Source organism: Engystomops pustulosus, chromosome 11 (genome assembly GCF_040894005.1).
Source record: "Engystomops pustulosus chromosome 11, aEngPut4.maternal, whole genome shotgun sequence".
Lineage (NCBI taxonomy): Eukaryota > Metazoa > Chordata > Amphibia > Anura > Leptodactylidae > Engystomops > Engystomops pustulosus.
This window is the reverse complement of record NC_092421.1, coordinates 18,229,028-18,254,545: the sequence shown is the minus strand read 5'-3', so window position 1 is coordinate 18,254,545 and position 25,518 is coordinate 18,229,028. Positions and strand designations below refer to the sequence as shown.

General features: G+C 40.8%; 1 protein-coding gene across 5 annotated transcripts in view; it reads left to right on the top strand.

Annotated features, from left to right (window-relative positions):
* The window catches only part of PRKG1 (protein kinase cGMP-dependent 1), an 859,223-nt gene that overhangs the window by 381,537 nt on the left and 452,168 nt on the right, over nt 1–25,518 (top strand). The window lies entirely within an intron of this gene.

The window sequence follows — 25,518 nt, the reverse complement described above, 5'->3', positions numbered from 1 at the left end:
GAAATACATTGACATGCAATATGTGTACATCCCAAATAAGTCACATTGGTCACAGTGGAAATTCTCCCATGTAAGACAAAGGTAGAAGACCGAGTGCGGTACTCAGTGGCCTGGATCACCTTCCCGACACCTTACATCAAGCCTAATTACCCATCCCGGCTCGGCGGATTGTTACCGTTCATGGAGAAATGTCAGAGTAAAGATCATTAACAACATCTACATCCTTTACAGTTCACTGAGCCGCTTCCCCATAAGCACCTACAGGAGATGATTAATTACAGTTACAACATCATATTCTGGTTTTACCTGGCAGTCCTGGCATTATAAGTGACTCCCAAAGTATATAAAAAGCAACTTTCGGGTGTTTTCTAAATCAACCATCAAAATCCTTTATGATAAACCAGCCAGTGTGACTGTGGTAATCTTCTTATATTTGTTATCCATGGTCTCTTCTAAAATCAACTTCTAAAAATTGCCAGAAGGGCTCTTCGGGGGTGTGACCAGAGTCCCTTCATTGCTGCAGTTTCACAGGCTGTTACACTGTGCTGGAGCATTTCCTCCCCCCGCTGTGTGAGATAACAGCAGGCAGAGGGAGGGTTAAGTACAAAGGAAATGGGGAAAGAAGGTGTAATAGCTTGTGAAGCAGCAGCATGGAGGGGCTCTGGTAACACCCCCCAGAGCCCTTCTGGCTCATTAGCATAATAGGAAGGCGGTCATAGATAACAGGTATAAGAAGATTATCACAGTCACTGTGCCATGAGGAATTGTCCCTGGTTTATCGTGCTCATTTTTGTCAGGTTTTCCGACTTTTCGGGGATCACGCCGGGGATTGTGTCGCACGCTATTGGATTTTGGTGCATCAGCGCCAGCTTTCATGCGACAGAAATCGGGAGGCGGGCCATCGGAGGACTCGACTGATTTGGACAAACTGCAGGATTTAACTTTGAATTTGTGTTGCAAGATCAAGCACTTACATGCACCGGGAAGAAGAAGGTGAACTCTGGCAGACCTGAGCGGGGAAGCATAACTTCTTGAATCGCGGCAGTTGGGCATTCCAGTTAGTCTCTCCGGATCCGGAGTAAATGTGCCCCATTGTCTTGGTAGAACATCCCCTTTAAAAGTTTGTTGCATGTACAATCCTATTTTGGACATCATAAGACAAGACGAGCTGAACAGTAGTCTGATAAATATTGTGGAGATTGTGTATTTTCGTAAGGTTTTGACTAAAACCTACTACATTGAACGTGTAGTTTGATACTGGCACATGTTTAGAACTAAGCTGTAATTAATTGATTATTTGTTGTTAAATTGAATTTTTATTGATGAATGTTTGGTTGGGTCTTGCTATGTAAGTCTTCATACAGAGATAGCTGTCAGTCACTAGTCAGTCAAATTACAGCTCAGCTCCTCCACTGCAATGGCCAGGCCATGTATGAAAAGAATTTTAAATGTATAAAAAACAAGTACAGTATTTTTGGGACTATAAGGCACACCGGAGTGTAAGGCGCACCATCAATAAATGCCTGTTAAAACGTCTAGGTTCATATATAAGGCGCACCGGAGTATAAGGTGCACCTGATTATAAGGATGAATGACCAGCAGGTGGCAGACCTGTGCACAGTTTAAGGCAGCTGTTGTCTGTAAGTATGGTTCCTATATAAGGCGCACTGGACTATAAGGCGCACCTTTGATTTCTGAGAAAATCAAAGGATTTTTAGTGCGCCTTATAGTCCGAAAAATACAGTAATACTGAATCATATAAATCTGCCCAGCTCCTCCTTCCGTACTATTGAAGATCAGACACAATCTTCAATGTGACAGGTTCCTTTAAAAATGCAGAACACTCCAACGTTTAGGTTTAATGAACAATTTTATCATTCTTAATAGCGAATTGTATGCGAATAACTTTCTTCACATTAAAAATAAATTTGACAAGAGCTTTTGTTCTTCAAGGATGATAATCATTAATAAATAAATGACCATGATCTTTTACGAGTGATGAGTAGACTCAACTTTACCATTGTTACCTATAATAGACAGAAAAGTGAAGCTACATTGTAATATAATCTGTTCCAGTTTAACATTTTGGATGTTTTTGTTCCCCATAGCCATCAATATGCGATATAGTGACACATGACTCTGTATAAAGCCCACGTTCCTTACTTTCAGAGAATCTTAACATTTCTACATTTTTAACCTTAATCTTTAAATTGCGCCCTTTATTTTTTTCACCCAAATCATTTGTGTTAAAAGAAAATCTCCCCGCATCTATGAAATTATGACTTCATTGTTTGTCATCTGGTAATGAGTTACACCTCAGGGATCGCTATAATTATTTGGCTTTTCACTTTTATAAATGATCCCTCATTACTTTTAGAAGGGAGAGTGGTCGCCGCCAGCTTTAAGCAAATTGCTTGTTTTTATTTTCATTGTGAAAGACTCCCCCATTAGGTGTTGGATTAAGCCCCTGGCAAGCAAAGTTGTATATATTTGCCATGTTCCAGAAGTATTCGAAAAAACAAGCCGTCAGGCTATATGACTCATAGGTAATACTGGGCACGCAGCATAAGAGGCAGTAATATTCGTTTGACTTTGACGGACACCTTAACAGCCGTTGGCAGTCAGCTTGAATGATCCGCCTGTGATATCACAGTGAGATGGCTTTAATCATTAATGTAAGATCTCTGTAAATAATTGCATATTAGAGGTAATCTAATGAATGAATAGATATGCGTCAAGGTGGTGATGTGTTCTTATATTGGTAAATATTAGGTACACCATGCTAGTAGCGGGTTGGACCCCCTTTTGCCTTCAGAACTGCCTCAATTCTTCATGGCATAGTGTTGAGATGTGGGGTCTTCTGGCCGTTAAAAAAAAAAGGAAATCTTTACTCAGGCTTCAGGTCCAAAGAAAAGGCTTGCATTTATTTGCACAAAAATAAAATGTACAGAACAAAAATGCAGATAATTCAGGGGTCAGGTTGCAGCTACCTTGGAACAAGCAGCTCCCCTGTGGTCAGATCAGACACTCTGACCTTGAGACAATCCATGTACACACAGGTGTCATTAAATACCCAACTATTTCCCTTGAATCTTAAAGGGATACACCCCTGGGTTGCACCTTTAACAAACATTACACAAAGATACATTTCTTACTTAATATACATAACACCACAATACACAATATAAAAATAAAAGGGAAGTTTACAATATACACAAAGCAACCAAAGTAAGAAATACAAATATAAACCACATGGCTTCAGCTCTGCATCACCTGGCAGTAATCAGGTGCAGCCATATAACCCCAGCTCACCCTCTGCTCAGGTTTTGCACACACACAGGTAAGATCAGGTAATGCTGAGCGGTGACTGCTGAACTGGTTTGTCTGGTGAAACAATAGTGGACAGAGACAAAGGTTTGCTGGCCAGCAGGAGGAAAAAAGGAAGAAAAGGTACAAACACACAGACAGACAAACAGTTCACCATTCACCCCTCAACATACCTCCCTGCTTAAGTAAAAGCTTGCCCTTCCACAAAGTAGTTCTCTTGGACTTGGGTACCAAATCGGGATAAGTGATCGGCATTCTTATGCTGACTCCCTGGTTTGTACTGTACCAAGAACCGGTAAGGCTGTAAGCCCAAGTACCAACGTGTTAGACGAGCATTGTTACCCTTCATTGTATTCAACCAAAATAAAGGATAATGGTCAGAAATTAACACAAATTATTTACCCAATAGATAATAACTTAACGTCTTAAAATTGCAGTTATGACTTTTTTAATTTTCAGCATCATCAGTCCTCATCTGGCTATATGCCTGCTGTGCTTTACTGGTGAGCAATGGCACTAAATGAAGGACCCATTGATCTTCAGGCCACTTGTTTGCTTGAGCCACTCTTTCAAATACTTTAAGATATGACTCTATATCATCAGTCTGTTAGCTTGGTCAGCTTTAATTTTGTGGCAGGAGAAAGATTTTGCTGCATGGCTTGTAGTGCCTGGATAAACTGTTCATCTCTCCTTGCTCTTTCCACCTCTTGTTGCTTGATGTCAATTCTGCGTTGCTCCTCCTCCTTGTCTCTCCTCCATTGCTCTTTTTCACAGTAGAATTTTTCCTCCTCTTTTCTACGTTGATCACTTAACTCTTGGCGCTGGACCAACCATACAAGGAGTTCCTCCATGCTTTTTGGAGAAGTTGCACTCACTGGTGGATCAGTACCAGCTGCAGCACACTCCTCTGGAATCACAGGTTTGCATACCTCTGGCTGGGTGCTCTCCATCTCCAACAGAGGAGCTGCTTTTGCCTTTTGGCGAGATCCCTCTGCCAGTTTGGGATGTGCAGATGCTTTAGCGCGCTGCGGTGGTCTAGCAGACAACGTCGTTATAAACCTCCTGGTACGTCCTGCCATCAGCTGAGTAGTAAACTGTACTTAGTCCAGTACAGTCAGAACAGCCATCCCACTGCTGCCACCATATGTTGAGATGTGGGGTCTTCTGGCCGTTAAAAAAAAAAGGAAATCTTTACTCAGGCTTCAGGTCCAAAGAAAAGGCTTGCATTTATTTGCACAAAAATAAAATGTACAGAACAAAAATGCAGATAATTCAGGGGATAGATTGCAGCTACCTTGGAACAAGCAGCTCCCCTGTGGTCAGATCAGACACTCTGACCTTGAGACAATCCATGTACACACAGGTGTCATTAAACACCCAACTATTTCCCTTGAATCTTAAAGGGATACACCCCTGGGTTGCACCTTTAACAAACATTACACAAAGATACATTTCTTACTTAATATACATAACACCACAATACAGTATAATACACAATATAAAAATAAAAGGGAAGTTTACAATATACACAAAGTAACCAAAGTAAGAAATACAAATATAAACGTCATGGCTTCAGCTCTGCATCACCTGGCAGTAATCAGGTGCAGCCATATAACCCCAGCTCACCCTCTGCTCAGGTTTTGCACACACACAGGTAAGATCAGGTAATGCTGAGTGGTGACTGCTGAACTGGTTTGTCTGTTGAAACAATAGTGGACAGAGACAAAGGTTTGCTGGCCAGCAGGAGGAGAAAAAGAAGAAAAGATACAAACACACAGACAGACAGACAAACAGTTCACCATTCACCCCTCAACACATAGATTCAACAAGGTGCTGGAAGCTCCTCAGAGATTTTGGTCCATATTAACATGATGGCATCACACAGTTGCCCGAGATTTGTTGGCTGCATATCCATGATGCGAATCTCCCGTTCCACCACATCCCAAAGATGCTCTATTGGATTGAGATCTGGTGACTGTGGAGGCCATTTGAGTCCAGTGAACTCATTGTCATGTTCAAGAAACCAGTCTGAGATGATTCCAGCTTTATGACATGGCGCATTATCCTGCTGAAAGTAGCCATCAGATGTTGGGTACATTGTGGTCATAAAGGGATGGACATGGTCAGCAACAATACTCAGGTAGGCTGTGGCGTTGCAACGATGCTCAATTGGTACCAAGGGGCCCAAAGAGTGCCAAGAAAATATTCCCCACACCATGACACCACCACCACCAGCCTGAACCGCTGATACAAGGCAGGATGGATCCATGCTTTCATGTTGTTGACACCAAATTCTGACCCTACCATCCGAATGTTGCAGCAGAAATCGAGACTCATCAGACCAGGCAACGTTTTTCCAATCTTCTACTGTCCAATTTCGATGAGCTTGTGCAAATTGTAGCCTCAGTTTCCTGTTCTTAGCTGAAAGGAGTGGCACCCGGTGTGGTCTTCTGCTGCTGTAGCCCATCTGTCTCCCTTTCTATCAGCTCGAACCAGTCTGCCCATTCTCCTCTGACCTCTGGCATCAACAAGGCATTTCCGCCCACAGAACTGCCGCTCACTGGATGTTTTTTCTTTTTCGGACCATTCTCTGTAAACCCTAGAGATGGTTGTGCGTGAAAATCCCAGTAGATCAGCAGTTTCTGAAATACTCAGACCAGCCCTTCTGGCACCAACAACCATGCCACGTTCAAAGGCACTCAAATCACCTTTCTTCCCCATACTGATGCTCGTTTTGAACTGCAGGAGATTGTCTTGACCATGTCTACATGCCTAAATGCACTGAGTTGCCACCATGTGATTGGCTGATTAGAAATTAAGTGTTAACGAGCAGTTGGACAGGTGTACCTAATAAAGTGGCCGGTGAGTGTATAATATTACAGGAGTCCAATGCATCTTAGATGAAGAGCCAGGGCCAGATTATGGCAAAGGCTCCAGGGGCATGCACCTCAGGGCCCCCATCACTTTACTTACAAGGAGGCCCTCATCGACATTGTCCAACAGTCATCTCACAGCTAATGTGTCAGTAGTCTAAGTAGACTGACTAGTAGCCCGTACTACTGCTATTGCCTCTGTAGCAGCCAGGCCAGCAGCTAGGCTGATATGTAAGTAGAAGAAAGTTTAGAATATTAATGGTAATTTAGAATAGTCATGTGTACCGCTGTCTGGGTTACATTCATTTGGGGCCCCCATCAGATTGGTAGAGGCCTCTGGACGCACAACCTGTGAACTTTATGGTTCTAAAATTTTAGTGGTTTAATCCTGAACCAAATGGTGCCACATTTGTATTACTTTACACTCAGTGGATGTATAGGTAAGGTTTTGTTACTTTTGTACAGTAATGTTAGCTGCTGATGACCACCAATAAGTCAACCTAGGTTACTTTTACACTTATACCTGTTACTTCTCTTTTACATGTATTCATATAGTGTCTGTGACACTTTTGTGGCTTGTGTGCACTACACACGACGTGATGCAAAATTCGGCACTTAAAGGGGCGTTCCTGTGCACAGTCAGTGTTTACGACACATTTATCTGACAGTGTCTGAAAGAATGGTGTCTCTATGTTAAAGGTGCACCAGAAAAGATACATTCTGCCATGGAATGGAAACATACGGCATCATTTATCTTTATTTTTCTTTCTGTTTTTCTTTCTGTCTTTTTTGAGACTTTTTTTGGCGCATTGCACAAACCCATTTAACACAAGTAAAAAGTGAGATTGATAAATTACCAAAGTATCAAACAAAAAAAAGAGAAAAAAAAAACTAGCTAAAGCAAACAGAGATAAGATAAATGACCCCCTATAGTATTTGCCTTGGAAAATCAAATATTTTTTTTAATATGGCCTCTAGACTTCTATAGTACAGTAAAATTCTTTCCATTCTTTAAACCACCAGTCTGATCTTCTGAGGATCTAGATGTTACAAAATTAAAACTCCCAACATAACCTGACTCAGCATATTCGTATCTTTGTTGTAACGGTAGTAGGAGACAATGGGGCAGATTTACTTACCCAGTCCATTCGCGATCCAGCGGCGCGTTCTCTGCGCTGGATTCGGGTCCGGACGGGATTCATTAAGGTAGTTCCTCCGCCGTCCACCAGGTGTCGCTGCTGCGCTGAAAAGCATCGGAACGCACTGGAATACACCGAGCCGGGCTGAGTGATTTTAAATGCAACGGTTTTTCCGAATCCGTCGGGTTTTCGTTTGGCCACGCCCCCCGAAATATCCATCGCGTGTATGCCAGCACCGATGCGCCACAATCCGATCGCGTGCGCCAAAATCCCGGGGCAATTCAGGGGAAATCGGCGCAAATCGGAAATATTCGGGTAACACGTCGGGAAAACGTGAATCGGGCCCTTAGTAAATGACCCCCAATATGTAGTAGTCTACTTGGTGCCCAATCACATTACATCAATCAATTGATAAGGCAATAAAAAGAGGGACAGTTTTCCATCGAGAAGTCCTCAAATTTCCCTGCTTTTTATACACTAGAGTCTAGATTAAACCCAGTAAGAGCTTGTTCTGGAAGTTTACCAATATTATCCGGAACACATTAGTGATCATCAGACCAAGAACAGCAGACAGAAGAAAGAACATAACCAAACCGGCAGATTTATAGCTGGAAAGTGAGATAGACGAAATGAAGGTGGCACATGAAATATCCCCTGACAAAGAGAAAGATATACACATCTCTCGAAGCTGCTCTTCAGCCATTAGCCTTGAGCAGCCAGGATTTACGATTAGTTCATCCTTCTTCCTTTCTCTTATTTCTTGTACTTACTTATGCGCCTTAGTCTTGAGCTGCCCCTCCCTTATACTTTATATATCACTATATTATTTGTCTCCGCCATTCTAATCGCTAAGGTTATATTTATTATTTGATGTCTTCTCATCTGTTCAGCATTGATTTTATGTCTTCCCTTTATATTTCTAAAGCAATAATATTCCTGCGTAGTTAACCAGACCCTGAGAACCGTCGGGGGAGTAGAGGACTGTTTAATTGAAGTATCTTGAATACTTTATCTGGCATTTAGAGATGATAATCCAGATGATAATCTGGATTTCCGTACATTTTTCTGACTATATAAAGAAATATAAATCATATACATATAAAAATAAACATCAATGAATTTTTATAAACAAATAATTAGATTCGACTTGCAATACAGAGACAATGTACAACGGAATTCTGAACATTTTCATCACTTTTTACATTTTTTTTTAAAGATTTTTTAAATTTTACTCTTTCTGACTTATTTTGGATGAGTCTGGTGGTAAGGCCTGTTTTCAACTAAGTAACTTTAAAGGGGTTTTTCATGCTTGAAAAGATATACACAACAATAACAATTACTCACCTGTTGATCCCCACAGCCTCTGGTCACACCAAAGTTGTGGCACCACCTTACAGAAATATTTGGATAAATGATGCTGATTGTCATAGGTGCCTGGATGCCGCATCGTTCACCTCTCCTCATTCCAACTGCAGTTCCCGCTCCCTGCCTCCTGGGGTGCGCGCACCAGCTCTGTAAAATTGATTGCCACTGGCCGCCTGCCTGCCCTGATAAATTGACAGCCCCTTCCTGTTTCCCCTGCCGGATCTTCATGCCTTAGAGAAAGCTTGTCTCCCGTTCCTCGTGCGTTTGGGTTGATTTCCTGTTGTGAATCTGATTCAGTTCCTGGCTACACTCCTCTGCTGCCAGCCCTGACCTTGTGCTACGTTCCTCACTCTGATCTTGTGCCGCCTGTCCTGACCTCCTGCCTTTCCACCCTTATGATTTTTCACCTTGCCTTGACCACCACCGCAAGCAAAGTAGTGCCTGTGGAACGACCTGCTGGTATCCCGCAGCAAGTCTAACCCACTTAGACTCTACTCCCAGGTGTCGGCTTACGTGGTCACTTGTGGTGGTACAGTGGGTCCACTACCCCTGATCCTGACACCGATATTACAGCAAATGACCACTGCGTCCACTGATTGGACATATGTTTATAAAAAAGAGACCTGAGGACCAATGGAAAAGTAGCATTGGATCCCTGGAGATGAATAATGATCTAGACTTTATTTTAGGCTTCACTTCCAGGATTTTATTTTGTCTGGTCAACCTCTGTAATTAAATCTTGGGCTGCTTTCGAATTGTATTTATCTTCCTAAGGAGACCCATGTCTGCTGTCACTGCTACATTGAACAAATGGACTAGGGTACATTGTTTATAATAAATGGAATTGCCTCAGTAAGACAAAATCTGTTCCATCTAGTAGGGAAAATGTATGACATCATAGAGAGGGGTCAATCTCCTTAAAACCCCTTTCATTAAGTGAAAGTTGTCTTCTGGCTGTTGATAGGTTCCGCTAGAACCCAGAAAGCTCATCACTGGTCTGGACTATAAAAATATCATACATTTTTATATCTACATATGATAAATAATTTGATAAAATGTGAGAGTGCGTCCATAATATTAGAATATCTACCATATATACTCAAGTATAAAGTGACCCAAGTATACGCCGAGGCCCCTAATTTTACCACAAAAACCTAGGAAAACCTATTGACTCGAGTATAAGCCAAGGGTGGGAAATGCATTGGTCACAGCCTCCCCAGTATATAGCCTGCCGGACCCTGCCCCATAGTATATAGCCAGCACCTGCCCCCCAGTATATAGCCTGCCAGCCCATATCCCCCAGTATATAGCCAGCCCCCTTTACTCGAGTATAAGCCGAGTTTGGGTTTTCAGCACATTTTTTGTGCTGAAAAACTAGGCTTATACTCGAATATATATGGTAATTTAATAATAATAAATCTAGAAATTAATGGTATATTCATAGAAATACATAATTCTCTCTATTGTCAGCATTATATAAGCCTTGATCTTCAGCTTTGGCCAAGTGATCTTCTCATGTTATTTTGGAGACGATCTGCCTGCCAGTATTAGATTTGTTTCAGATATATTGTCACTCTTCATTGGATTTTTACTTATTTTGTTCTCATTTAGTTCTCCTTGGTTGCTGCATTTGTATAACATTCATTTGACTCAATGTTTCTTCAAATAAAGAATGGAATAATGGAAAGTGACAGACACCATAGAAGCAAGTAAGAGGGATCATCCATTATAATGCTCAAGATAAGTCCTAGCTTCCGCGCTGCACAACCAGCCATGGCTCCACGAAGCAAAAAACGCTGTTTGCCACGGCAATTAAATCTTGTTAGCTGCCAATTAAGCCGTAAACATCACTTTGGTGGGCGAAAACAACTTATTGTTCTCAACACTGACTGATCTAATAAAAATAATAGGAACGGGAATAAAATCCAGTGACAGATAAGGTAAACAAATGTGAAGCCATGGAAAAATGTATGCCTTTTCTTAAGGGTTGGCAAAAGTAGTTTATTACATTATGGGTCCATGGTCACCTAAACCAAGCATCAAGATTGATCCTGGGTTATAGATATAATAAGGAGAGGGGCTTCTAGTACTGCACTACTCATACATGTGTGTAGGCTCCTTCGAGGGGCACCGGAAAGTTGAGTTTAACTTTAATTTCTTCTTGACTCGAGTATAACCCGGGTTTGAGTTAATACTCGAGTATATAGGGTACCTAACATCCTGTCCCCCACTTATTACAATAAACTTGATTTATAGTGGCCAATCCCTTTAAGCCATTCTAATGAATGTCTAGACGACGTGTGAAGGTAGTCGAGTGCCTTGCTCTCCATCATTCCTATAGAGATTAAATGGTTCATAATTACATGTACTCAACTGCCCCCCATTTACATAGTAGACAAGGTATCTCCTTAGAATGGGCTGGTTTCCGATGATGGCACCTTATTTTGAATTAAATGTAACATTTTCTAATTTATATACATTCTGTTACACCGACTCAATGCATTCTGTGTTATAAAATCTAGCTTATTTTATACCGCTAAAAAAAACATATTTCCCTTATGTTCAGGTTGTCTGAATGAATATACATTTGTATCTTCAAGCAGAACATTAAGTTTAAGACAGACTCATCGACTTAACCAACATAAAACCTCTACACCTGAGTTTTGGAATATTGATCTTGACATATGAATGATCTGAATAGCCTCACAAGACACAAAGGCATCACTCAGAATTTGGCTTTCTACAGACTAACGATGAAGACTTGGGCAATTGGGTAGCAGAAATGGATTGGAAGAGCAGTTTAGAATTTATCTAAGTCTTTGAGCTTAGTAAATTTTACTACAGTATTTATAAATGGTGCATATCATAAAAATCAATGAGCCTGTGAATGTTCTGTATTATCTTGTACTATGTTTGTGTCTTGGCTATGCAATTTTAGGGCACAGGGGTTAATATGGTTCCTATTGCTCATATGTTATAGTCCTGTTAGAAAATGAAAAAATAATCAAAAAATAATTTCTAACTTGATAATTGTGTATACTTATACATCTTAGGAATAGACTTATAATAATTCCTTTATTTATATGGTGCACACGGATTACGCAGAGTTAGATGGCCCATAGCTCCCTCAGAGGCCAATGCTGGATGATAAATTTGCCACATCTTTAGACACTTTTTGGACTGCTTACTTTAGACTATGTTTTCATTAAACTTTGTAATCAAACCAAAACCCCCCCAAAAAAAGCTAGAAATACTCACGTTCGCTCCTCTTCCCCTTGATCCTGGCGCTAGTATTGACACGATGGGATCACCTAGAAAAAAGAAACGTAGAATTAGCAGCAAAGAGCTCGGGGATGAGATGTTCGGCACTCCAGGCTGCTAATTATGCACACCCCTGCGCCTCTATCTCCCATGCTGGGAACAAGGGAGAGAGAGATTAATTTATGTGAAAGGTGTGAATTTATACCTCTCGCATGATGTCACTTCCCTCCCAGCATGGGAGAGTGAATGGCGGGCGACGTGAAAATTAGCAACTCGGAGCCCCGGACATCTTGTCCCCGCGCTTCGTGCTCCTAACTTTAAGTTTCTCAGCTTGTCTAAGGCTAGCGACGGACAAGGTGAAGAGCTTTTTTTTTTTTTTTAGTGGTTGATTTCCTTAAAACACTTCATAGCTTTCCCATATTCTGATATTTATTTTTGATTTTTTTTTTAATAGTTTAACAGTGTAAAGTTTATCACTTTGATAATTCATTTTTGTAGTTGAACACAAATCTAATTATTGCTAGTGCTCTATGATCCTTTTACATCAACCCTTAGACTGGTCACATACTGTCGTGTTCACGTCAGAAAGCTCAATCCATGTACATTTACTGGCCTGAATCTGGGTGAGCAGAGCTGAACTTGAGATGTCAGCTGAGCCACATTTTTTGGCTAATAAATCTTTATGAAACCTAGGAGAAAATACTCCCCCACCTGCTCACTACATGTCGCAATTATACAGGTTCAGTTGATCTTGCACCCAAATGAAATCTACACCAGGTCCTAACACTATAGTAAATTTTAAAAAGGTGGTATGAGGGTGGCTGTAATGGGATGACAGGACTTGGGGATGACAGATACTTCAGTGAGCCCTGAAGCTCCCCAAACTGTCACCAGCCTACTTACTGGGATCCACCCTAAGCAGTGGCCAGTAACTGGTCAAAAATCCCTTCCTATGTTAAGGTGAGGACACAAAACAAGACTCCCAAACAAGCGGGGTCAGGGAGTATGTCACAATGAAGATAGCGGGAACAGTACACAATCAGTCGTAAAGAGAAGACTAAAGCCAAGTTCTGAGAACCAGAGATATCAGAAGTAAACAGTAAGCACAGAAAACAATAGCTAAGTTAGAGTATAACCAGCAAGGTGTAATCGAACTCAACAGAGATATAAAGGAGTTCCTGGATACATCCCCTAGTAGCTGACTGGACTGGCCATCTATCACTCAAGTTCACCCTTTGTTGAATAGAGCTGAGCTGCAGAGTAACTGGGTGTTGTTCAATCACTCCCAAAACATCTGCAAATCTAGCTTACAGTTCACACACACAAACCACAGAGAAAAATCAACACCTTCTAAGTTGCACTCTGCAGACAGAAGATGATGATGGCCTGGATGTTACAGTGGCATAAGGGGAAAGGCACAATTGCCTGGTCTTGTGCCAGAAATTGTGACTTTTACATTCCGTGTGCTTCGGAATACAGGTGTACAATCCATGAAAAATGCCCCAGTACCATTTTCTTGTGTATGGTTGAATAAATCAGTCTTATACCAGGAATTCCCAACCTGTGGATCTGATTTGACAGCCCTAACACATCTGGAGACCCACAAGTTTGAACCTCTTAGACGATGGGTCATTATATATAATAGGAATGATGTCCTCTAGTATGAGAGTGAGAGTTCTTCTTTAATGTTTCTATGGAAACACTAATTAAATGCATAATATGACATACTGTAATGTTGGATAGTGTTCTAATCGTGTTTTCATTTACATAATATTATGTATTGTGATTGGAGCTGTCTAGAATAGACTAATATGCTGCTACTAAAAATGTGAACTAGTAGGCGTTGAGATTGCATGCAACAGATCGACTCTAATTTTTATTGTATACCAACGATGTTTCTTTCTGCACCATATCCAAAACACAACAAAAATATTTATTGTACAAGAAGCACTGGGTTGGAGATAATAAAGAGTAGGCGATTCCAAATGTCACTTGTTGTTCTATAAAAATGTTCCTCCTAATGATCCTTAGAAATGAGTAGAAAGAAGCTTTTGTCTGCTGTGAAAAATATTTCATTGCAATACAAAGAATGCATATGTAGGTGGGGACAGATGTCTGTGATAACACTGCATGTCAAGAGATGTTGTAATGTAACAGTCTCAAATTTGTAATAGTATGTGAAGAAGATTGCTTAATTAAAAGAATCACACTTCTTTTTTAGGTAGTTCTAGGACAAATAGGTTCTCACTTATTCCACTTAATGTCCTGATAAAGTTTATTGCATTTTTTTTACAGATTTTTGAACGGTCATTCCCATTTAAGGAAGATTATGTAATAATGGAGGACTAGTGTTCAAACTGGTTTCTAAAATTGCTAAAGTGGTCCTACATGTAATTAAAATATAATAAATTGGGGCAAATTTACTTACCTGGTCCTGTCACGATCCCCAATTCGGATGGTCCGACGAAGATGAAGTCCGGCGTGATTCACGAATCTCGTGCGCTCGAGTTCCTGTATCATGCTTCCCCGCCGAGTTCCGCCAGAGTTCACCTTCTTATTACCGGTGCTTGTAAGTGCGTGTCTTGCGACACAATTCGAAATGTTAAATCCGGCACATTGTCGGAATCCGTCGGATCGCCCGACGGCCCGTCCCCCGATTTGTGTCGCATGCAAGCTGGTGCGGATGCGCCAAAATATGATCAAAATCCCCTGATAATTTCGGCGCAAAATGGAAATCAACGGGAAACCCGACGAAAATGCGCTCCACGGACCCTTAATGAATGAGCCACATTGTGTCTAGACACAATCGGAAACAGCAGGATAGACTACTCACTACTACCAATGTGTTTCCTGTGATGCCTGTGACCGCCCAATGTAAATATACATTGGGCAGTTGTGAAGAAAACTGAGCCGACACTATACACAGCTGACACCTGTGGGGAACTGCCTCTTTTGGTGCAGGGGCCGATAGTGGCGGTCATCCTGCTAGGTGCCAATATCGATCCGACTGCAGGACCTTACAATAACAAATAAAATCATAAAACATATTAGGTTTTGCCACTTCCCAAAATGTTGATCTATTAAAATATAGAAAAAAAATATTCCTGGTGATGAATGGAAAACACCCAGCATGAATTTACAAATCCAACAATACCATACACAATGATAAAATATAGGGCCAATTGTCTAATAGCCTATTACCTAGGCTTCCTGACCCTGATATACTTGGCACTTGACACTACAAAAGTATCAAAGGTCGCTGATCATAGATTCATTGACAAGTAGTTGAAATATATGAATAATGCTGTTTTGAAGTATATTAAGGGACATGGTACACACACACATGGGAAGATGCCAGAAAGTCTGCATCAGTTAACATTTTGTATTCATGGGACAGAGGAAACACAAAGTGGGCAGAGTAAGCATTTGGGCTACTAGATAGGTGTTAATGCCATTATCTTATAGCCAAGGTGGTTTTAGCTGGGGGAGGGGTGGGGAGTGCATCATACCCCATAACTCATCACAGCAAATAAGTTCAAATAAGAATTTGAACTGTGGTCTGTGTTGGTGTATGCCCTGGGCATACCCGGGCAAGTGTTGGGGCCCAGAGCTGCCAGGGGGCCCACATAAGTCTATAGATAAGGAATCCATGGGGGTAAAGGGGGCTGGATGTAATGAATCCATAGGGGGTGAGGAGACTGTTTAGTATGATACACTAGGAAATATTTTAGGAAACAGAACTATTTTAGTTTCTAAATTTTTAATGCCGCCACATGAGTTGACTGCAAAGGGGCCCAGTGAGGCTCTGTCGTCCAGGGGCCTACTGAAACCTGGAGCCAACCCTGTTGGTGTAAACAGGTGAATTTTTTTTATTAGTAAAAGATTAGTGAGAAGATTGCTATACAGAGGGGTGATGGTAACCCTCCTGGTAGTAAAGAGGTACCTCTCACCAGTGATCGCTCCAAGGCTTACTTTAATTTCCTCTTCCTAACCAGCACTAAATATAACAAACAGGGCAAAGCATAAAATAGACAATGTGGTTGTTAAAAATAAAATACATTTTTATTAAAGAACACATTGGGGCACATTTACTTACCCGGTCCGGAGGAGATCCCGAAAGTGCATTGTCCGACGACAATGCACTGTGCAGCAATTCACTTACATAGTGCGCCCGACTTGCTGAATGTGTCGCTTCCCCGCTCAGGTCCGCTGGTGTTCACTATCTTCCTCTTGGTGCATGTAAGTGCTTGGCTTGCAACACAATTTTTAAGTTAAATCCCACAGTTTGTCCGAATCCGTCGGATTGTCCCACGGCCCGCCCCTCGATTTGTGTTGCATGAAAGTCGGCACGATTGCGCCAAAATCCTATTGCGTGCGACACAATACCCTTTTAAATGCGGCGCAAACCCAAAATCAACGGAATATCCGACGTTTATGCAGTCCGTGGACCCTTAGTAAATGAGCCCCGTTATCTTATATTTTGCACTGATTCATTGCAGAATATTATGCTAAAATATGTGGTTACCCTAAGCCTAAGTTTTTTACCAACTGTGCAGCTTCATACAGAAAAATGTCAACTATGTAATGTTTTGGATTTTTTTAGTTACTAAATGAAAACTTTGCATTTGTTTCTTTGAAACTGCAAAACTGAATTAGTATAACAAAAATACCGTTTCTACTTGCCAACAATTTCAGATGAACATTCCTTAAAGAATTTTGTATCCACTTTCACAATAACTTCCACCTCCATATGTCAAGTTACTGGTCTAATTATTTCCCTGTTCTGTAGATTTTCTTTCCACTTGGGAGAAAATAATAGTCACATTTTTGGTAGCACTGTTCCAACCAAGGTCTAAATGTCAATGTGTTACAATCTTGTATGTCCTTGTGCAAGTGAAATAGAGGAAACGTATAACATGGTTCAGGTTTATATCTGCGGAATGAAAGTTTTTAATGTGTTATAAAATGTTCTCTTTTTGTACTGTAGATCTTCACCAGGGGGAAAAAATACTTTTTTTTCTTGCTTATGAAGTTTCAAAGTGCAGGTTGAGACAGCTGGCCGTTCAATTTCTCCTTCAGCTGCAAGGATAATTGTGTGAAATGCTTCTTATTCTATTCAGTATTGCTATAGTTATTTTACTAGATTTTTGGGACATCTAGAATTTTGTGATGGAATGACAGCTGACTTAACGATACCTGAAGATATTCTGGCTGAACCCTTCCTACTTGATGAGAAAAGTGGGTGAAGACAGCTGTTGTTTCAGAAGTTTATCTTTGTACTGTAGCTATTCTGGAAAACTTTGCATATTTTTCCATAATCCCCCTAGTGGAGCATCCATGGCTATAAGACTCCACACGTCTACGTGGTGGCCTTAATTGGCAGTCTCCGTAAGTACCTACTACTACTGTAGGTATTGGGCGCTATAGGTGTTACTTACCGTATTTTTCAGACTATAAGGTGCACAATAAATCCTTCGATTTTCTCAGAAATCAAAGGTGCGCCTTATAGTCCAGTGTGCCTTATATATGAACCGTACTGCTTGAAAATGGCTACATGGAGCTAGCCAAAACATTGCATTGTATTGCCACTTGTGAATGCATGAATAAATACTGAACGTCACGGAGTGCTGCTCTCCTGCTGTGTTTTTTGGATTACCTTGGCGCCTTGAGTCGGGCCCATAGAGCTTGCACCCATTTGGATCTCAATCCAGTTGTTTCACTGTGCCGCCCTCACTGCCTTGAACAGTGCACAGGTCTGCCACCTGCTGGTCATTCATCCTTATAATCAGGTGCGCCTTATAATCCGGTGCGCCTTATATATGAACCTAGAGATTTAAGCAGGAATTTATTGATGGTGCACTTTATAATCTGGTGCGCCTTATAGTCCGAAAAATACGGTACATTTCTAGTGGTCCAACCTTTTCTAATATTTGTGGGACCAGATCTCTCCGTAGATATGTGGTTTTAACCTGATGAAGGCATTGGTTCAATGCAGAAACGCGTTGTTTTATATACCCATTGATTGAAAAAATTAATATTTGATAATTCTGAGGATGCGTTACCGCAGTGGATATCTTTTGCTTGCAAGTAAATGAAGATTATTGGGGTGCCACTTATGTCATTATGGGGTGTCATTTATGGTATTTTAGCACTTGGTGGGTCTCTTTAGGGAGGAGATGTGTGAGAGTCGCCATGTACCTGGTGCTTTATCCTCCTGTAGTGCTTACACTTCCAAATTAAGTGAATCTGCCTGTATGTTCTGTAAAAGGCGTCCATTAAGGCACCGAAATGTTGCAAACCAGACACACATTGATGTTATAGATAATTTAGAGGTAAGGTCAAAACAACACTGACCTACTCCATTATCTGCAGAAAGTGTGATTTGTAGCGGTCTCAGATGTCCACCTTGTACAATGTTACGGTGAGTAATGACTACAGTGTCATTTACTACTGAAGATGTGAAGCTATTTTGCAGAATGAGATTTAATTGTACAAGTTACAACCGCCTGCCTTTGTTTTTCATTAAATCCTTGGCAACAGGTGGGAATACAAGTGCGGTAATGACTCGGGGCACAATTAGAGGTTTGACTAGGAATTTGTAAACCATTATTCTATGTTAGGTCTCATGCTTTATCGTTAGGTTCTAATGGGCTATTTTCAAGAATTGGGCGTCAATGTTTTTGGCTTTTTGTTTCTTTAATTATCATTGTTGTCCTGGAGATTTATGTTTATAAGTGAATTATGAAAATAATGCTTGACTTATCTTCGACCCATTTGATCTAGCTGAAATTAAGAGCTCATGCAACGTCCGTGCCTAAGCGTCCCACTTTCCGCAGTTTGCAGAATAGATGGCGTTTATTTGTGTGTGAACTGTGGTTTAGAGCTTGTGTTTGGATTAACTGAGCCACACCCGGCTCCTTGCATTTTAGTTTCGTCCAGGGTTACTAGCCTGATGGACAGTTCCCCCAGTGTGCTGCTGGAGGCGTGTCCGGAACTGCCTTATATACCTGCCTATTCCCATCTTACCTTGCTGGTTATTTTTAGTCTTGTCCTATCTGTGAATCTAGTTCAGTTTTACCTGTCTCCGTTTGTCTGCCTGTATCTGGACCTGACCTGTATATAACCCACTTGATCTTGACCTGACTTGTGTATATCCCGCCTGTACCTGTATCTGGATCTGACCTGTGTATTCCCTGTCTCAGACCTGTGTTAGTATTCTGTGCACCAGTGTGAACACTGGTCTATTCCTGTATTCCGGTTACCTGTCCGCTCAACCATCCAGCAGCTGCCAGACGAAGTAAGTCTTCCCTGTCATCTTGTAGGGTCGCTCAGGGACCGTCAGTTAGGTTCCTGATAGTGGGTTCACCCTTATCAGGGCGGTTTATCTGCTTTATGCAGGGCCTTAGCCGGCAAGGACGTCGCCGGGTGAGTTCGCCACCACTTACCTAGTCTGACATCTAGCGCCAAGCCTGGTCAGTTACTCTGAGCTGGTTAGGCTAGGTTCATAACCTGATTTTTCACTCCTATCTGAGGATACATCGGTAGGATTTCCGATTTATCCCTACAATGGAGGACTACAACGTTTCTAATTCTATGATCATATATTGGGATACTTCTTCCAGTTTGGCTCCTCTGCTTTGAAAGTGAAAGCAGGAGTGAACATCAGCAACAGCCACTTTTTCATCCAGTGTTTCCTGATGCACATATAAGTCTATGGATATGTCCAGTATATACACCGGGAGACTTCTCGAATCCAAATTTTGTGATGTGCCATCCTCTACTTTTCTACTTTTCTACTTGTCTTGATATTTTATAAAATCACATGAAAGTCAATCATTGAGTTGTTATTGTTTTTCTGTAATCATTATTAACAGTGTAGCCCAAGTTTTGGATTCATAATTCAGTTTCCATTGTTTAATGCATTTGATGGTCTTTCATTTGTTAACCTTGACTGTTGCTCTTATATGAAATCAATGTAAGAGTTACCGTAAATGCTTGGTTAAGGCATGTGTAACCTTGATAATGTTCTAATTGTGTTTGAACTGAATACCAATGATTTGCTATCTATAATTTGAACTATAGAATCAATTTTTTGGATTTCCTGGTAATTCTTCCATTCATCCTCCATAGGTGTCTGTATTTTGGTTCCAATTGTCATTGGACTCCATTAGGGACAGATAAGAATTTATTTTCCATGTGTCACAATGAAATGGCATATCAAAAATAAGCGTTTGGTTCTGTTAATGTTTGTGTCCAACGCGTAGAATGAGAATCTTCCTGCCAGCATACATGCATCTTTTTCCATTGTAGTTTAGGTAAGTTGCTTAAACTGTCTCATAAAAACACAATGTAGAGACTGTAATGAGTGTGGGAACGGCTGATTTGTGTGAGGCCTAAGTGAAGGATCCCTCATTGATGTTATACTGAAGATAGTCATCAATATCCATATTTGCTTAGGGCAGTGGTGGCGAACCTATGGCTCATTTCTGTGGACACTCAGGCCATCGTCCAAGGACGATGGCACTGCGGGAACTGCAGGAAAAGTGAGAAGGTTTTGACAGAACTGCATTATCTTTGGAGGTCCTCCTGCTAGACCCACCATTCATCCTGTACAGAGAGGCCCTGGAGAGAAGCCACAATTAAAGTTTGTGTCAACTGTATTGGTGGATTTAGGGGGCCGATTTAATTGAAAGATGTTGAAGAACAGCTAGCAATAAGTTACTGTATAAAATTCCATGCTAGCACTTCACAGTAAATAAGTGGATTTTGGTTGAAAGTTTGGGCACTCAGTCTGTAAAAGGTTCGCCATCACTGGCCTAGGGTGAGAGTTCCCCTTAAAGTGTGTAGTTATCTCACATGACTATAGACAGTAAGACTCAATCTGCATTAAATAATGTATTCAATGGTTACTTAGCTTCATTTCTATTTGGATGGTCAAAAAAGGGTAGCATGCTGGTATTCTAGCTAGTAAGAGAGAAAATCTGATAGAAATATCATATAGCTATTAGGGGATAAATGAGTATCATATCATATCATCATGAAATATCCTTTGTAGAGACTGAAAAGACACATCCTGATGTCAGTGTGAACGAGGCCTTAGGCACTTAGCTGCAGGCACTTACAATTCTTATTCTTATATATCATGTTTAGAAATTCCTCCCAACTTTATAGATCTCTGCGTGGTATCGGTGAATGAAAAAACATTCTGATTTACATTCCGGAGCTAAAAACCCATCGTTATCATGTACTGATCACACAGGTGCATGGCTGGTGAAGTGTGTCAGAGCTGTTACATATAATGAGCCCTGCAGCTCTGTCATAAAATGTCATTACAGGTAGCAAATGGGATCGGAATGATTCTATCCCTTCATCCAAAAGCGTGCTTCATAAAAGGTTCAACATGGTAACTCAACGTTCTGGCTTACCGTTTTATATTTTGTGTTTGTTGCTATTTTAGTTTTCACATTTTGAAAATTGGATCCTAAAACATGTTGTTAATGTAGAAATGTAGACTTTAGCTTAGAATCTTCAAAGCTCTTGTTTCAGGGGACTGTGCCAAAAATACAATACCTTAGATCTGCTTCTTCTGTTCTATTTATTGGCCTTTACAGCTCAGTATGTTTTGATGTAGCTGTGGATACATTTTTAATGACTAAAAATAGTGATGGTGTCCAAATTTATTAAATCATAAAAGCATATGTGGTCTTTTATAGACTACTTTTCAATAAAAAGCATAATAATTCCTTTAGGTACAAAAATATCCCATAAAAAATTCACTTATAATGATAGGGTTGAAAAGTGAGCCCTATACTCCGACAAAGCCCCTGTCTCCGACCTACTTGCCGGACTTGTGCTATGCAGCAAGCCACAACTAGGCGGCAGTCCCTATAGTATACACGTGCACAGAAAATAATTGAAAAATTAAAAAACACAAAAGACGAATTACACACAAAAAAGGTTGGAACCGAATGGGTCAAAAGCTAGGATTAAGGGTACTATGAGGGTTAAAAGGAGTACCCATGAAGCAGGTTGGTTCAGCCCTAATGGCCCATGTGACACCCCTTGCCCAGTGAGATGACTAAGCTGTCACTCAAATAGCCTCTAGCAGGACGTTTCATTGGGGGTGTGGTCATAAACCTGAAGAACTCACATTTACAGAACCGTTCCAACATTTGGAGAGAAAAAGATCTGGACTTCACATCCACATATACAATGATCTATTACTGCTTAGTTATATTAACCAGATGAACTTGAGGTTCTTAGTTACATCTTAATCGAATTGTTTAGGCCCACTAACCACATTATGGTGACCTAGTTTTAATGTGTGGCATCACATGGTGTCACGGCTGCTGAAACATGGTGTTGGGAGGGACTAAGACCCAGCATCCACCCAGCTGGTGGACTAAAGTCCCGTGGTTCTTTACCCTGGGTCCACAGAAACAGCTGACGCCATGCAGTACCACACCGTGTGAACAGGTCTTGAATGCTCACCATTCCATATTGTCTCTAAAACTGACTGAGAGCAACTAGGCGGCCACTTTATGCAGTCACCTGCTAATAAAAAAAAACCTGGGCCAATAGGGCATAATGATGGTACCAGAAAAAAATAAATAAATGAGAGGGAAGAATTCAAAGTATACCAACATTTGTAGAGCGAAAGATATAGACCACACATCAAACAATAATCTTTTGCCACTAGGCTACATTTACAAAACGATCTTGAGACTCTTTACGACGTTACATTTTGATCAATCAAGTTGTGTAAGACCAGTAACCACTTTACGTTCACTTTGTTTTCATCTGGAGAAACTTACCTACCCCTGCAAGAACCAAAGGACTATAGTGCTGACAACTGTACAGGTTGCTGAGTTCTGACAACCCTCAGGTTTTATTCTTAAATACTTAAACTAGAATTGTCAAAAATGTAACCACAAAAAATGTCAACCAAAACAGCAAATAAAACAATCAGTGTGGTTATATCAACGTACAGAGGGTATTATTACATGAGCCTTAGCATCCACCACTAACCCAAAAAGCCAAAAAAAACAGACTAAACCTGGACATACAAAAATGGAATATATAACAATGGCTGAGTTGCAATAATAGACTCCGCTCATTGACACGAGTTTTGCTTGTTCTAAAAACAAAGTCATGTCTTCCGTATAAAACCCATCTAAGCAGTAGACATTTTGTTAAGAGACCTTTGAAGTAAGGTAATTTGACTTTATAATATTATACATCCATCGGACATAATAATTTCATTTACTATAGTGTATTACACTGGGCACCATCAGTGGAACATCCTCATTGAGTTTCCGTTCTTCACATTATTTTAATTTTAGCTATTTTGGCACAATGTGTGTATAAATGGTACACAGAAAAAACGGTTCTATCTATCCTGCCTTCCCCTCTTCCAGGGTCAGTGAAATCTAACAAACCAGAAATAGTAAATTGAATCACCAGACAAGGACGCCTCTTGAAGAATCATCTCCAACATAGAAGCAAGTCAAGCATTCCCATGCAGCCTTTTCTGTGGAAATCACTGCTTGTGCAATGTTTCTGCTATTTTTCTTTTTACTATTTATGATACAACATTTTGGTTGAACTTGATGGACGTGTCTTTTTTTTCAACCGTATAAACTATGTAACTATGAATATCAGCAGGTGGATCACGCATAATGGGGCAGATTTACTTAACTAGTCCTGTTGTGATCCCGCGATGCGTTGTCCGACGAGGATTCTGATTTGGCGCGATTCACGAAGGTCGTGTGTCCAATTTCCTGCATGTGTTGCTTCCGCGCTGAGATCCACCGGAGTTCACCTTCTTCTTCCTGGTGCATGTGAGTGCTGATCTTGCGTCACAATTTTGTTTTTAAATTCCGCGGTTTGTCCAAATCTGTCAGGTTGTCCCAAGGCCACGACCCCCGATTTCTGTCGCATGCCGGCGCCGATGCGCCACAATCCGATCGCCAAAAACCCAGGGCAATTCGGCACAAAAAGGTAATATTCGGAAAACCCGATAGAATCGCGGTCCGCGGACTCTTAGTAAATGAGCCCCAATGTTCTTATAGGCAACTGTTAACTCTTAGTTTGACAAAACCGTAGAATCAATGGATCGGCCCCTATAAATTTAACTTTAGTTGGTCCATTGAGATTTTTATTGTGTGAAAGCGAAGGTTTCTATGTTGCGCCGGTACTTCTGGTTTCCGCCTTTGTGCCCAACTAGAAGTTCGGGACCTACTTCCTCTGATGACTGTCCTTCTTGGACTACCGGATGTCATTTTTAAAGTACTTTATTTCCTGTGTTGTTGCCTGGTCTGAGGAGGCCAGTAATTGGATGAAGCAGATCAACAAACCTTTAAAACTACCATTCGGGAAACTACCATTCGGGAACTGGGACCCAGAGCAGGGTAAAGCATCATGCACACGGCTGTGAACTGGTCCAACAAGCTGCGACCAACACATGGCCCCCATAGAGGCCTATGGCTCACCATCTGTGAGATATCAGGACCTATACCTGTCGTATGGAGATGTGGTCTCCGCTGCCAACTCCACCTGGCCATGTATTTCACCCTGGATCCAGCCCGGGTGAGGAACTCTGCCATCTGCATGAGGCCAAAGTACGCATTCCTTTTTTCTTACTAGCTTTCATGGGGTTTACCATATTCATGATGGTATCTCAGATTTTGTCTAATGGTATAAATGGTCAAGTAGATTAGAAATGTATAAGAAATAGAACAAAAATGTATTACAATGACAAACCATGTAAGACTAAAAATGCAGAGTGGAATAATGCCTGCATCAGGAAGATAATATCAAGTGGGTGAATAATGTGGAGTTCTCACAAAACGGCTCCCCATAAGCCAGTTAAAGAAAAGACTTTATAAGATAATGATTCTGAAAGTGAATTGTCCAGGATGCTGGGATGAATCTCCACGGCCCATAGAATTTTTATTGAGCTTTACTCTTTGATTCTCCTTCTACATGTAAGCCACATCGAGCAGTATAATCTTTTCAACTCCTATTGATTGTTGTATGTAAGACTTATAGATCTCTTCCCTTACAATCATTAACTATGTACAAGGATGAGTTTATTCTTAGAGATATCCAGATGTAATGTTACATACGTGTAGCATATTCCTATCGACAAATAACTTGCTAAGCAGTAAATTAGGGTCCAAGGCTGAATTTATAAGATTGGAGCCATTAACTATTCAATATTCCTTACACAGAGACAAAGTACCATATATACTCGAGTATAAGCCTAGTTTTTCAGCACAAAAAATGTGCTGAAAACCCAAACTTGGCTTATACTCGAGTAAAATAAATGTAGGTTTTACCAGGTTTTTATTTGGGTCGGCTTATACTTGGGTCGGCTTATACTCGAGTATATACGGTAACAGTTACATAAACCCATCATACAAAATATTTGTATTATTTTATATCTGTCGTCATCCATCGAAAACTAGTTAAAGGAGAAAAATAAGTAGGAACGATATCAGAGGCTGCGGTGTGAAATATCGGCTGAGACCAGGGTTAATCTAGCACTTATT